The sequence below is a fragment of the Coregonus lavaretus genome, assembly GCF_964263955.1.
Source record: "Coregonus lavaretus genome assembly, contig: HAP1_SCAFFOLD_349, whole genome shotgun sequence".
NCBI lineage: Eukaryota > Metazoa > Chordata > Actinopteri > Salmoniformes > Salmonidae > Coregonus > Coregonus lavaretus.
The window spans coordinates 232,201-245,231 of record NW_028164466.1 but is presented as its reverse complement, the minus strand read 5'-3'; the positions used below and the strand labels follow the sequence as shown (position 1 = coordinate 245,231).

Below are 13,031 nucleotides of genomic sequence, written 5' to 3'. Positions count from 1 at the left end.
ATAAGACTATATCATTCATTAGTTCCCAGTAAACCACCAACCTGGTAAGATGAACAAAGTGATCATTAAATAAATTAGTTAACGTCACAACTGTCTTTAATTGACCATGTTCACAGCATACTGTATAATGGGCCTCTGAAGACCACAAGGCTCTATGACCACAGCCTCTGTCATCACGTTAAAGACCACAACACTATGAGCCTGTTATGATCCAGATGAATCCACATCGATATGCAAAACAACACGTAAAACAGGCTTGTTCTGGCCTGTAGCACCAGGTCAGGTGTAACTGTCGTTTCAGGCCTACCATGTTTGGCTTACAAGGAACTCATAATATTGGCAGATCTTGGAAGAGAACAAGCTCTGGGCCAGGTAGAAAGCTGAATCATACTTCAGATCTAACTCTTACTGGACATAGAATGAAAAAAATATGTGTTATATATACACTACCGTTCAAAAGTTTGGGGTCACTTAGAAATGTCCTTGTTTTCGAAAGAAAATTATTATTTTTGTCCATTAAAATAACATCAAATAGATCAAAAATACACTGTAGACATTGTTAATGTTGTAAATGGCTATTGTAGCTGGAAACGGCTGATTTTTAATGGAATATCTACATAGGCGTACAGAGGCCCATTATCAGCAACCATCAGTCCTGTGTTCCAATGGCACGTTGTGTTTGCTAATCCAAGTTCATAATTTTAAAAGGCTAATTGATCATTAGAAAACCCTTTTGCAATTATGCTAGCACAGCTGAAAAATGTTGTGCTGATTAAAGAAGCAATACAACTGGCCTTCTTGAGACTAGTTCAGATTCTGGAGCATCAGCAATTGTGGCTTCGATTACAGGCTTGAAATGGCCAGAAACAAATAACTTTCTTCTGAAACTCGTCAGTCTATTCTTGTTCTGAGAAATGAAGGCTATTCTATGCGAGAAATTGCCAAGAAACTGAACATCTCGTACAACGCTGTGTACTACTCCCTTCACAGAACAGCGCAAACTGGCTCTAACCAGAATAGAAAGAGGAGTGGGAGGCCCCGGTACACAACTGAGCAAGAGGACAAATACATGTGAACTTTATCCCTCACAACAGTGAAGAGGCAACTCCGGGATGCTGAACTTCTAGGCAGAGTTGCAAAGAAAAAGCCATATCTCAGACTGGCCAATAAAAAGAAAAGATTAAGATGGGCAGTCTGAGATATGGCTTTTTCTTTGCAACTCTGCCTAGAAGGTCAGCATCCCGGAGTCGCCTCTTCACTGTTGACGTTGAGACTGGTGTTTTGCGGGTACTATTTAATGAAGCTGCCAGTTGAGGACCTGTGAGGCGCCTGTTTCTCAAACTAGACACTCTAATGTATTTGTCCTCTTTCTCAGTTGTGCACTACAATAGCCATTTACAACATTAACAATGTCTACACTGTATTTCTGATCAATTTGATGTTATTTTAATGGACAAAATAATTGCTTTTCTTTAAAAAACAAGGACATTTCTATGTGACACCAAACTTTTGAACGGTAATGTATACAGTATATATATATATATATATTTAGACAATTTGCAATAAGACCATTTACCAAGAAGCATCCTTCCTGACCAAATTAAATGTAGACCTGGATACATTTACATTTTAGTCATTTAGCAGACGCTGTTATCCAGAGCAACTTACAGTTAGTGAGTGCATACATTTTTCATACTGGCCCCCCGTGGGAATCGAACCCACAACCCTGGCGTTGCAAGCGCCATGCTCTACCAACTGAGCTACAGGATACACTGTCAAACGCTCCCTAAAACACTTCAGCGAGCAGGCCTTTCTAATTGACCTGACCCGGGTATCCTGGATGGATATTGACCTCATTCCGTCAGTAGAGGATGCCTGGATGTTCTTCAAAAGTGCTTTCCTCTCCATCTTAAATAAGCATGCCCCATTCAAAAAATCTGAACTAAGAACAGATATAGCCCCTGGTTCACCCCAAACTTGACTGGCCTTGACCAGCACAAAAACATCCTGTGGCGTACTGCATTAGCATCGAACAGCCACCGCGATATGCAACTTTTCAGGGAAGTCAGGAACCAATATACACAATCAGTTAGGAAAGCAAAGGCTAGCTTTTTTCAAACTGAAATTTGCATCCTGTAGCACTAACTCCAAAAGGTTTTGGGACACTGTAAAGTCCATGGAGAATAAGAACACCTCCTCCCAGCTACCCACTGCACTGAGGCTAGGAAACACTGTCACCACCGATAAATCTACGATAATGGAGAATTTCAATAAGCATTTTGCTACAGCTGCCCATGCTTTCCACCTGGCTACCACTACCCCGGCCACCAGCTCTGCACCCTCCGCTGCAACTTGCCCATGCCCCCCCGCTTCTCCTTCACCCAAATTCAGATAGCTGATGTCCTGAAAGAGCTGCTAAATCTGGACCCCTACAAATCAGCTGGGCTAGACAATTTAGCAACCCCTATTACTAGCCTGTTCAACCTCTCTTTCATTGTGGATTTAAAATAGACATCGTTTGTTAATTGGCAAGACGTCTTGCAGATGTATTTAGAAAGCCTCCATTTTAAATGATACAGTTCTACATGGTTTCTACATTGTCCAGGCATCAACATTCTATTCTCAACAGAATAATATGCTACTCTGCCTCCTCAGGCATTAAGCTTTAGCTAACCCACAAGAATACTTCAAAATATGCAACATTGCTCATATACAGTATTTGGTTACCTCAGGACTGTCTCTTTGTGTTTGTGCATTTGCCTTCAGATATTTACTGGCATAATATTACTGTGAGGCGGTGTAACACTGGGTCCTCCAGCAAGTCAGAGAGCTGTCAACTGTTAGCTAAACAGACTGACAACCAGACTATGATAGGCCTACCACTGGAATAAATTAGAGAGAAGTTCCACAATATATTTCGCATATACATCCGTTTCTGCTTGTCCTTGCACTGCTTAATTGATGTCCCACCAACCTGGTAAGATGAACAAAGTGATAATTAAATAACTGAGTTAACGTCACAACTGTATTTAATTGACCATGTTCCCAGCATACTGTTTAATGGGCCTCTTAAGACCACAAGGCTCTATGACCACAGCCTCTGTCATCACGTTAAAGACCACAACACTATGAGCCTGTTATGATCCAGATGAATCCACATCGATATGCAAAACAACACGTTTAAAACAGGCTTGTTCTGGCTTGTAGCACCAGGTCAGGTGTAACTGTCGTTTCAGGCCTACCATGTTTGGCTTACAAGGAACTCATAATATTGGCAGATCTTGGAAGAGAACAAGCTCTAGGCCAGGTAGAAAGCTGAATCATACTTCAGATCTAACTCTTACTGGACATAGAATTAAAAAAGAATGTGTTATATACAGTTGAAGTCGCAAGTTTAGATACACCTTAGCCAAATACATTTAAACTCAGTTTTTCACAATTCCTGACATTTAATCCTAGTAAACATTCCCTGTTAGGATCACCACTTTATTTTAAGAATGTGAAATGTCAGAATAATAGTAGAGAGAATGATTTATTTCAGCTTTTATTTATTTCATCACATTCCCAGTGGGTCAGAAGTTTACGTACACTCAGTTAGTATTTGGTAGCATTGCCTTTAAATTGTTTAACTTGGGTCAAACGTTTCGGGTAGCCTACCACAAGCTTCCCACAATACGTTGGGTGAATTTTGGCCCATTCCTCCTGACAGAGCTGGTGTAACTGAGTCAGGTTTGTAGGCCTCCTTGCTCGCACACTCTTCTTCAGTTCTGCTCGCAAATTTTCTATAGGATTGAGGTCAGGGCTTCGTGATGTCCACTCCAATACCTTGACTTTGTTGTCCTTAAGCCATTTTGCCACAACTTTGGAAGTATGCTTGGGGTCATTGCCAATTTGAAGACCCATTTGCGACCAAGCTTTAACTTCCTGACTGATGTCTTGAGATGTTGCTTCAATATATCCACATAATCTTCCTTCCTCATGATGCCATCTATTTTGTGAAGTGCACCAGTCCCTCCTGCAGCAAAGCACCCCCACAGCATGATGCTGCCACCCCCGTGCTTCACGGTTGGGATGGTTTTCTTCGGCTTGCAAGCAACCCCCTTTTTCCTCCAAACATAACGATGGTCATTATGGCCAAACAGTTCTATTTTTGTTTCATCAGACCAGAGGACATTTCTCCAAAAAGTACAATCTTTGTCCCCATGTGCAGTTGCAAACCGTAGTCTGGCTTTTTTATGGAGGTTATGGAGCAGTGGCTTCTTCCTTGCTGAGCGGCCTTTCAGGTTATGTCGATTAAGGACTCGTTTTACTGTGGATATAGATACTTTTTTACCTGCTTCCTCCAGCATCTTCACAAGGTCCTTTGCTGTTGTTCTGGGATAGATTTTTACTTTTCGCACCAAAGTACGTTCATCTCTAGGAGACAGAATGTGTCTCCTTCCTGAGCAGTATGACAGCTGCATGGTCCCATGGTGTTTATACTTGCGTTCTATTGTTTGTACAGATGAACGTGGTACCTTCAGGCGTTTGGAAATGTCCCATGATGTCAAGCAAAGAGGCACTGAGTTTGAAGGTAGGCCTTGAAATACATCCACAGGTACACCTCCAATTGACTAAAATTATGTCAATTAGCCTATCAGAAGCTTCTAAAGCCTTAACATCATTTTCTGGAATTTTCCAAGCTGTTTAAAGGCACAGTCAACTTACTGTACATAAACTTCTGACCACTGGAATTGTGATACAGTGAATTATATGTGAAATAATCTGTCTGTAAACACTTGTTAGAAAAAGTACTTGTGTCATGCACAAAGTAGATGTCTTAACCGACTTGCCAAAACTATAGTTTGTTAACAAGAAATGTGTGGAGTGGTTGAAAAACGAGTTTTAATAACAAAGTGTATGTAAACTTCCGACTTCAACTGTACATACAGTGGGGAGAACAAGTATTTGATACACTGCCAATTTTGCAGGTTTTCCTACTTACAAAGCATGTAGAGGTCTGTAATTGTTATCATAGATACACTTCAACTGTGAGAGACGGAATCTAAAACAAAAATCCAGAAAATCACATTATATGATTTTTAATTGCGTGACATAAGTATTTGATCACCTACCAACCAGTAAGAATTCCGGCTCTCACAGACCTGTTAGTTTTTCTTTAAGAAGCCCTCCTGTTCTCCACTCATTACCTGTATTAACTGCACCTGTTTGAACTCATTACCTGTATAAAAGACACCTGTCCACACACTCAATCAAACAGACTCCAACCTCTCCACAATGGCCAAGACCAGAGAGCTGTGTAAGGACATCAGGGATAAAATTGTAGACCTGCACAAGGCTGGGATGGGCTACAGGACAATAGGCAAGCAGCTTGGTGAGAAGGCAACAACTGTTGGCGCAATTATTAGAAAATGGAAGAAGTTCAAGATGACGGTCAATCACCCTGGGTCTGGGGCTCCATGCAAGATCTCACCTCGTGGGGCATCAATGATCATGAGGAAGGTGAGGGATCAGCCCAGAACTACACGGCAGGACCTGGTCAATGACCTGAAGAGAGCTGGGACCACAGTCTCAAAGAAAACCATTAGTAACACACTACGCCGTCATGGATTAAAATCCTGCAGCGCACGCAAGGTCCCCCTGCTCAAGCCAGTGCATGTCCAGGCTCATCTGAAGTTTGCCAATGACCATCTGGATGATCCAGAGGAGGAATGGGAGAAGGTCATGTGGTCTGATGAGCCAAAAATAGAGCTTTTTGGTCTAAACTCCACTCGCTGTGTTTGGAGGAAGAAGAAGGATGAGTACAACCCCAGGAACACCATCCCAACCGTGAAGCATGGAGGTGGAAACATCATTCTTTGGGGATGCTTTTCTGCAAAGGGGACAGGACGACTGCACCGTATTGAGGGGAGGATGGATGGGGCCATGTATCGCGAGATCTTGGCCAACAACCTCCTTCCCTCAGTAAGAGCATTGAAGATGGGTTGTGGCTGGGTCTTCCAGCATGACAACCCGAAACACACAGCCAGGGCAACTAAGGAGTGGCTCCGTAAGAAGCATCTCAAGGTCCTGGAGTGGCCTAGCCAGTCTCCAGACCTGAACCCAATAGAAAATCTTTGGAGGGAGCTGAAAGTCTGTATTGTCCAGCGACAGCCCCGAAACCTGAAGGATCTGGAGAAGGTCTGTATGGAGGAGTGGGCCAAAATCCCTGCTGCAGTGAGTGCAAACCTGGTCAAGACCTACAGGAAACGTATGATCTCTGTAATTGCAAACAAAGGTTTCTGTACCAAATATTAAGTTCTGCTTTTCTGATGTATCAAATACTTATGTCATGCAATAAAATGCAAATTAATTACTTAAAAAGCATACAATGTGATTTTCTGGATTTTTGTTTTAGATTCCGTCTCTCACAGTTGAAGTGTACCTATGATCAAAATTACAGACCTCTACATGCTTTCTAAGTAGGAAAACCTGCAAAATCGGCAGTGTATCAAATACTTGTTCTCCCCACTGTAAGTATTCCCATTCCTAAGTCGATACATGTTAGAATCACCTTTGGCAGGGATTACAGCTGTGGGTCTTTCTGGGTAAGTCTTTAAGAGTTTTGCACACCTGGATTGTACGACATTTGCCCATTATTCTTTTTAAAGTTCATCAAGCTTTGTCAAGACGGTTGTTGATCAATGCTATACAGACATTTTCAAGTCTTGCCATAGAATTTCAAGCCAATTAAAGTCAAAACTGTAACTAGGCCCCTCACAAACATTAAATGTCGTGTTGGTAAGCAACTCCAGTGAATAATTGTGTTTTAAGTTATTGTCCAGCTGAAAGGTGAAGTCATCTCCCAGTGTCTGGTGGAAAGTGAACCAGGTTTTCCTCTAGGATTTTTTTTCACCTTTATTTAACCAGGTAAGCCAGTTAAGAACAAGTTCTCATTTACAACTGCGACCTGGCCAAGATAAAGCAAAGCAGTGCGATAAAAACAACAACACAGAGCTACATATGGGGTAAACAAAACATAATGTTAAAAATACAACAGAAAATATATATACAGTGTGTGCAAATGTAGCAAGTTATGGAGGTAAGGCAATAAATAGGCCATAGTGCAAAATGATTACAATTTAGTATTAACACTGCAATGATAGATGTGCAAGAGATGATGTGCAAATAGAGATACTGGGGTGCAAATGAGCAAAATAAATAACAATATGGGGATGAGGTAGTTGGGTGGGCTAATTTCAGATGGGCTGTGTACAGGTGCAGTGATCGGTAAGGTGCTCTGACAACTGATGCTTAAAGTTAGTGAGGGAGATAAGAGTCTCCAGCTTCAGAGATTTTGCAGATTTCACGAACATTCAATGTCGTCTTGGTAAGCAACTCCAGTGTATAATTGTGTTTTAAGTTATTGTCCAGCTGAAAGGTGAAGTCATCTCCCAGTGTCTGGTGGAAAGTAGACTGAACCAGGTTTTCCTCTAGGACTTTGGCTGTGCTTAGCTCTATTCTGTTTATTTTCTATCCTGAAAAACTCCCCAGTCCTTAATGATTACAAGCATACCCATAACATGATGCAGCCACCACCATGCTTGAACATATGGAGAGTGGGGCTCAATCATGTTGTATTGGATTTGCCCCAAACATAACACCTCGTGTTCAGGACAAAAAGTTAATTGCTTTACCACATGTTTTGCAGTATTACTTTAGTGCCTTGTTGGAAACAGGATGCATGTTTTGGAATATTTTTATTCTGTACAGGCTTCCTTCTTTTCACTCTGTCAATTAGGTTAGTATTGTGGAGTAACTACAATGTTGTTGATCCATCCTCAGTTTTCTCCTATCACAGCCATTAAACTCTGTAACTGTTTTAAAGTCACAGTTGGCTGCATGGTGAAATCCATGAGCAGTTTCCTTCCTCTTCGGCAGCTTTAGTTCGGAAGGACGCCTGTATCTTTGTAGTGACTGGGTGTATTGATACACCATCCAAAGTGTATTTAATAACTTCACCTTGCTCAAAGAGATATTCAATGTCTGCTTTCTTTTTTTCTTTTTTTATCTACCATTTCATTGAAGGCATTGGAAAACCTCCCTGGTGTTTGTGGTTGAATCTGTGTTCGAAATTCACTGCTCGACTGAGGGACTTAACAGATAATTGTATGTGTGGGGTACAGAGATGAGGTAGTCATTCAAAAATCATGTTAAACACTATTATTACACACAGAGTAAGTCCATGCAACTTATGTGACTTGTTAAGCACATGTTTACTCCTGAACTTATTTAGGCTTGCCATAACAAAGGGTTTGAATTCTTCTTGACTCAATACATTTCAGCTTTTATTCATTTGTAAACATTTATAAAAACATAATTCCACTTTGACATTATGGGGTATTGTGTGTAGGCAGTGAAAGAAAATCTCAGTTTTACCATTTTAAATGAAGGCTTTAATAACACAACAAAATGACAAAGAAGTCAAGGGGTGTGAATACTTTCTGAAGGCACTGTAAGATAAATAGATGTGGAATTAACATGGAATAACATTATAATGAAAAAACCCAATGAATAACTGTCAGAGAAAAGGTATTGGATTGAGTTCATCATTAAGGGTAACTACTGCATTTATCCCAGGTCTTAGATTGAGTTAATCATTAAGGGTAACTACTGCATTTATCCCAGGTCTTAGATTGAGTTCATCATTAAAGCCTAGAGTAGCTAATGCGTTTAGCCCAGGTCTTCCCAAACTTTTTTGGCACACAACCCCATTTTGATATCAGAAATTTTAGCAACCCTGCCATGTGAAAAAGTGATGTAGTCAACAACCAATGTAAAAAAAAAAATTTGGGGGGGCTATGACAGTCTATTACAAATCAGTCTATCAGTCAAATCAGTCAATAAAAAAAAACTGGAAGCCTCTTAAACTTCAATGTTGTGATGCAAAAATACTAGCGAAATGCATTGCACTCAGAATTAAAAAGGTTTTACACGGTATTGTTCATCCTGATCAGACAGCTTTTTACATGGACGATACATTGGAGACAATATACGACAACTACTTTAAATAATAGAACAACATGAAACATCTAAGAAGCCAGGCCTGGTATTTATAGCGGATTTTGAAAAGGCCTTAGATAAAGTAAGACTGGATTTCAGTGATTCTCTTATAAAATGGGTAAAAGTAATGTATAGCAACCCCAGGTATAAAATAGTAAATAGCGGCTACTTCTCAGAGTTTTGAATTGTCAAGAGGAGTTAAACAAGGGTGTCCACTGTCACCATATCTATTCGTTATGGCCATCGAAATGCTAGCTATTAAAATCAGTTCAAATAATATGGATGATTTTCTAGTACATATGTTGTAGAATGAAACACCTATATGCCTTAAATGCTTATGGATTGAGAACCAGTTGAAGGGTTAAGACAGAGCAGAGACATTTCTGTGCTTTTCATAACTCCCTGCAGCTGGTCTGGGTATGTCAATGACATGTGATGGAGATACAACTCCTGGTGGTGGCTGTGTGGAGATTGGAGTAACAATGGAACTAGTGTTATCATTTGTTTGTGCTTATGACCTGACACATGGCCACATGCACATAATCTCAAGGGCCAGGGAGGATGGTAAATGATAAATGCTTAAATGTATGTGGTTGAGAATGGGTTACGGATTACATGTTTAAACCATGTTTAAGTATTAATTGATATGTTTTATAATGTGTTATGAAATTATAAAGGTAAAACAGAATGAACATGATTGATACTTTGTACTCCAGATGCATGTCTGGATAGTGAATATAGTCAATACAGAGTGTGATTGTTCTTTAACGTACGTATGTACATAACTTTTTGAGTCACGCCACTAATAAGATACAGAGGCCCCATTTTAGAGAAGCGCAAGTAGTCCTCGTGAGTAGCCAACATGTGATACTGAAAGATGTTATTCATTCACATAGAGAGGACTAACTATGTATGTTGTACAAGCATGACTATGCATTTGTGTCTGTATAAAAGGAGAGCTCCGGTTCAGGGCAAGCAGTTGTTCCATGGAGCAAGCTCGGCTTTGTTACGCAATAAAGTCAAATTTTTGGATTCACAAGCTCCAGTTTCTTGAGATATTTTTGAGTCGACTACTTTTGAGTTAAATATTTCTACGACAATAACAACATTAGAGGATGAGAAATCCAAAGTTTAAAAACAAAGTTGTCCATGTATGCCGATGACTCAAGTTTTATATTAAGTCCTCAAGCTAGATCCCTGCAATGTCTCATTGAAGATCTAGATAACTTTTCTGGACTCTCTGGACTAAAACCTAATTATGATAAATGTACAATATTACGTATTGGATCTTTAAAAACTACAACTTTTACATGACCCTGCAGTTTACCTATAAAATGGGCTGACGGTGAAGTAGACATACTTGATATTCATATCACAAAATATATAAATGAGCTCTCTAGAATGAATTTCACTAGAAAACTAGTAAAAATAGACAAGATCCTGAAACCATGGAGAGGTAAATACCAATATATTTATGGTAAAAATGCCCTGATTAACTCCTTAGTTATATCTCAGTTTACTCACTTACTTATGATGATTTTGTTTTTCAAATCATATGAGCAAAAAAATATTTAGCTTTATCTGTGATGCTAAACCAGACAAGATAAAGCGTGCCTATCTATATCATGAATATGAACTGGGTGGGTTGAGATTATTAACTCTAAAAGCAGTAAACCTCTCTCTAAAAGCTTCACTTATCCAAAAGTTTTACTTGAACCTGCCTTCGCTTTGTCTCCCCCTCCTGTCCAGCTCAGGCGTTCGGCGTCTCCGGTCTTCTAGCTGCTGCCGAACCTGCTGCTGGCAAACGCCCTTCACTCATCAACCCCGGACTTGTCTCGTCATCATTACACACACCTGGTTCCAATCCCTACTCTATCACGGTATATATACTCTCTCTGTCATTTGTCTTTGTCGGTCATTGTATATGTTGCTTGTTTTCCTGAGAGGAATCTCTCATACTATTTCCCCTGAGTACTTTATATTTTGCACTGTGGGTTTCGTCCCGCTTTAAGCTATGGTGCTTTAATAAATTCAGTAGTTCTAAAGCTGCGACTGCCTCCTCCTCTCAACACTTGTGACAGAATGACCGACCCAAGAAAACAGGAGGCAGCAGGACATCCCGACCTCTCCGCTGCAGCTCCTACAGCAAGACTCGTGCCCGGAGCACCTCGGGACTGCCATGGACGAGGTGATCCGGACCGTACGCCAAACTCAGGCTACACCTCCACCATCCCAGCTGCTCATGGTCGTTCCAGCCACCCCACCACAATCTACATCACCCGTTCCGATCAGCAACGTCCACCTGCCCCTCCCGGAGCGGTTTGACAGCACCCCAGCTCACTGTAGGGGGTTTCTCCTGCGGTGTGACCTCCACATTGCACGTCATGCCGGGACGGCCTCCGAGAGGGACAAGGTGGCCTTGGTGATTTCAGTGCTGACGGGCCGGGCTCTGGAGTGGGCGCACGCCGTCCTTCTAGCTGCCGTAAACTCTCCACTCTATCACTGTATATATATATATATATATATACTCCCTCTGTCATTTGTCTTTGTCGGTCGTTGTTTATGTTGCTTGTTCTTTCCTGCTCCTACTTTTTTCCCCTGAGTACTTTATATTTTGCACTGTGGGTTTCGTCCCGCTTTAAGCTATGGTACTTTAATAAATTCAGTAGTTCTAAACCTGCGACTGCCTCCTCCTCTCTACACTTGTGACAGAACCCTAAATGGTTCTCAAGTAGATTACTAAGAAAAGCGAATGTATTGTTTATAAATGGCCATTTTGCCTTTGTGCAGATTGCCATGTCTCATTTTCGATTAATTGAAAATGAAACATTTTTTCAAAGTATCTCAATTTTTCAAACAAGCATTGCTGAGCTGACTTCAATTTCATCCCCCTGAAAAGATGGAACAAATATTACAACAAATATTATGGCTGAACTCAAATGTGCTGGTTGATAAAATACCTGTATTATGGTAAAATATGTTTGAAAAGGGTATTTTGTTTTTAAATGATATTGTAAATTGGAATGGTAGTTATGTCTTTCATTTAGATATCAGAATTGTATGGGAAGGTCTGCTCAATCCAAGATTACAACCAATTGATTACAGCATTACCTCAAAAATGGAGGAGGCTGGTGGCAGCGGGAGGAGGTAGGGAACTGGTCTGTCTGCCCAATATAAAGGATCAAAACTGGTGGAGGAATAAAAATAGCATAAATAGGAACGTTTACCAGTTTCATTTGAGGACCAGGATGTTGACAGCTGTGCCATACAGATTGCAAAATAGTTGGGAAGAGATTTTTGATGTACCGATTCCATGGTACAGGGTGTACAAATTGATATATAAAACGACTCAAGATTAAAGACTTCGTGCTTTTCAGCTAAAAGTATTGTACATAATTCTTGCCAGCAACAAAATGTTGAATATTTGGGGCGTACAATCATCGCAGCTCTGCAGATTTTGTTGTGAGGATACAGAATCAATAGACCATTTGTTTTGGTACTGCCCTCAGGTAGCCTGTTTCTGGTCTCAGGTTCAGGAATGGCTGAAAATGCATAACATGAATCTAAAATTGACCCTAGAAATAGTATTGTTTGTGGATATCTGAAGAGACCGGGTCAGCCAATTACTAATATACTAATACTCTTAGTAAAAGTATTTATCTTCAACTCGCAATCTGTGGATTCTATTTCGATTAGATATTTTCAAATGGTATGTTGAACATCACAGCATAGTTGAAAGGTATATGGCGCGTAGAAATGCAAAAAGTATGTTTGAATGACACTGTTTGCCTGAAGCTGATGCCGTGCAGGTGTTTGTACACATGCATATACACACGCTCTCATTAAAATACACACACGTGCACATACACGGACACACACACACGCACATATACACACGTCAAAAGAGCCATACATGCACTCAAACGTATTCAGTTGGCCTTGCTGTTATGATTGTTGTTGTCCTTGATGACTTTTGTTTTTTTGCGTTG

The 13,031-nt window shown here is 40.5% G+C and overlaps 1 protein-coding gene across 1 annotated transcript in view; it reads right to left on the bottom strand.

Moving 5' to 3' along the window:
* Nucleotides 1-13,031, bottom strand: part of LOC311116996 (F-box/LRR-repeat protein 15-like) — a 60,731-nt gene that overhangs the window by 36,516 nt on the left and 11,184 nt on the right. The gene's annotated exons all lie outside the window — the stretch shown is intronic.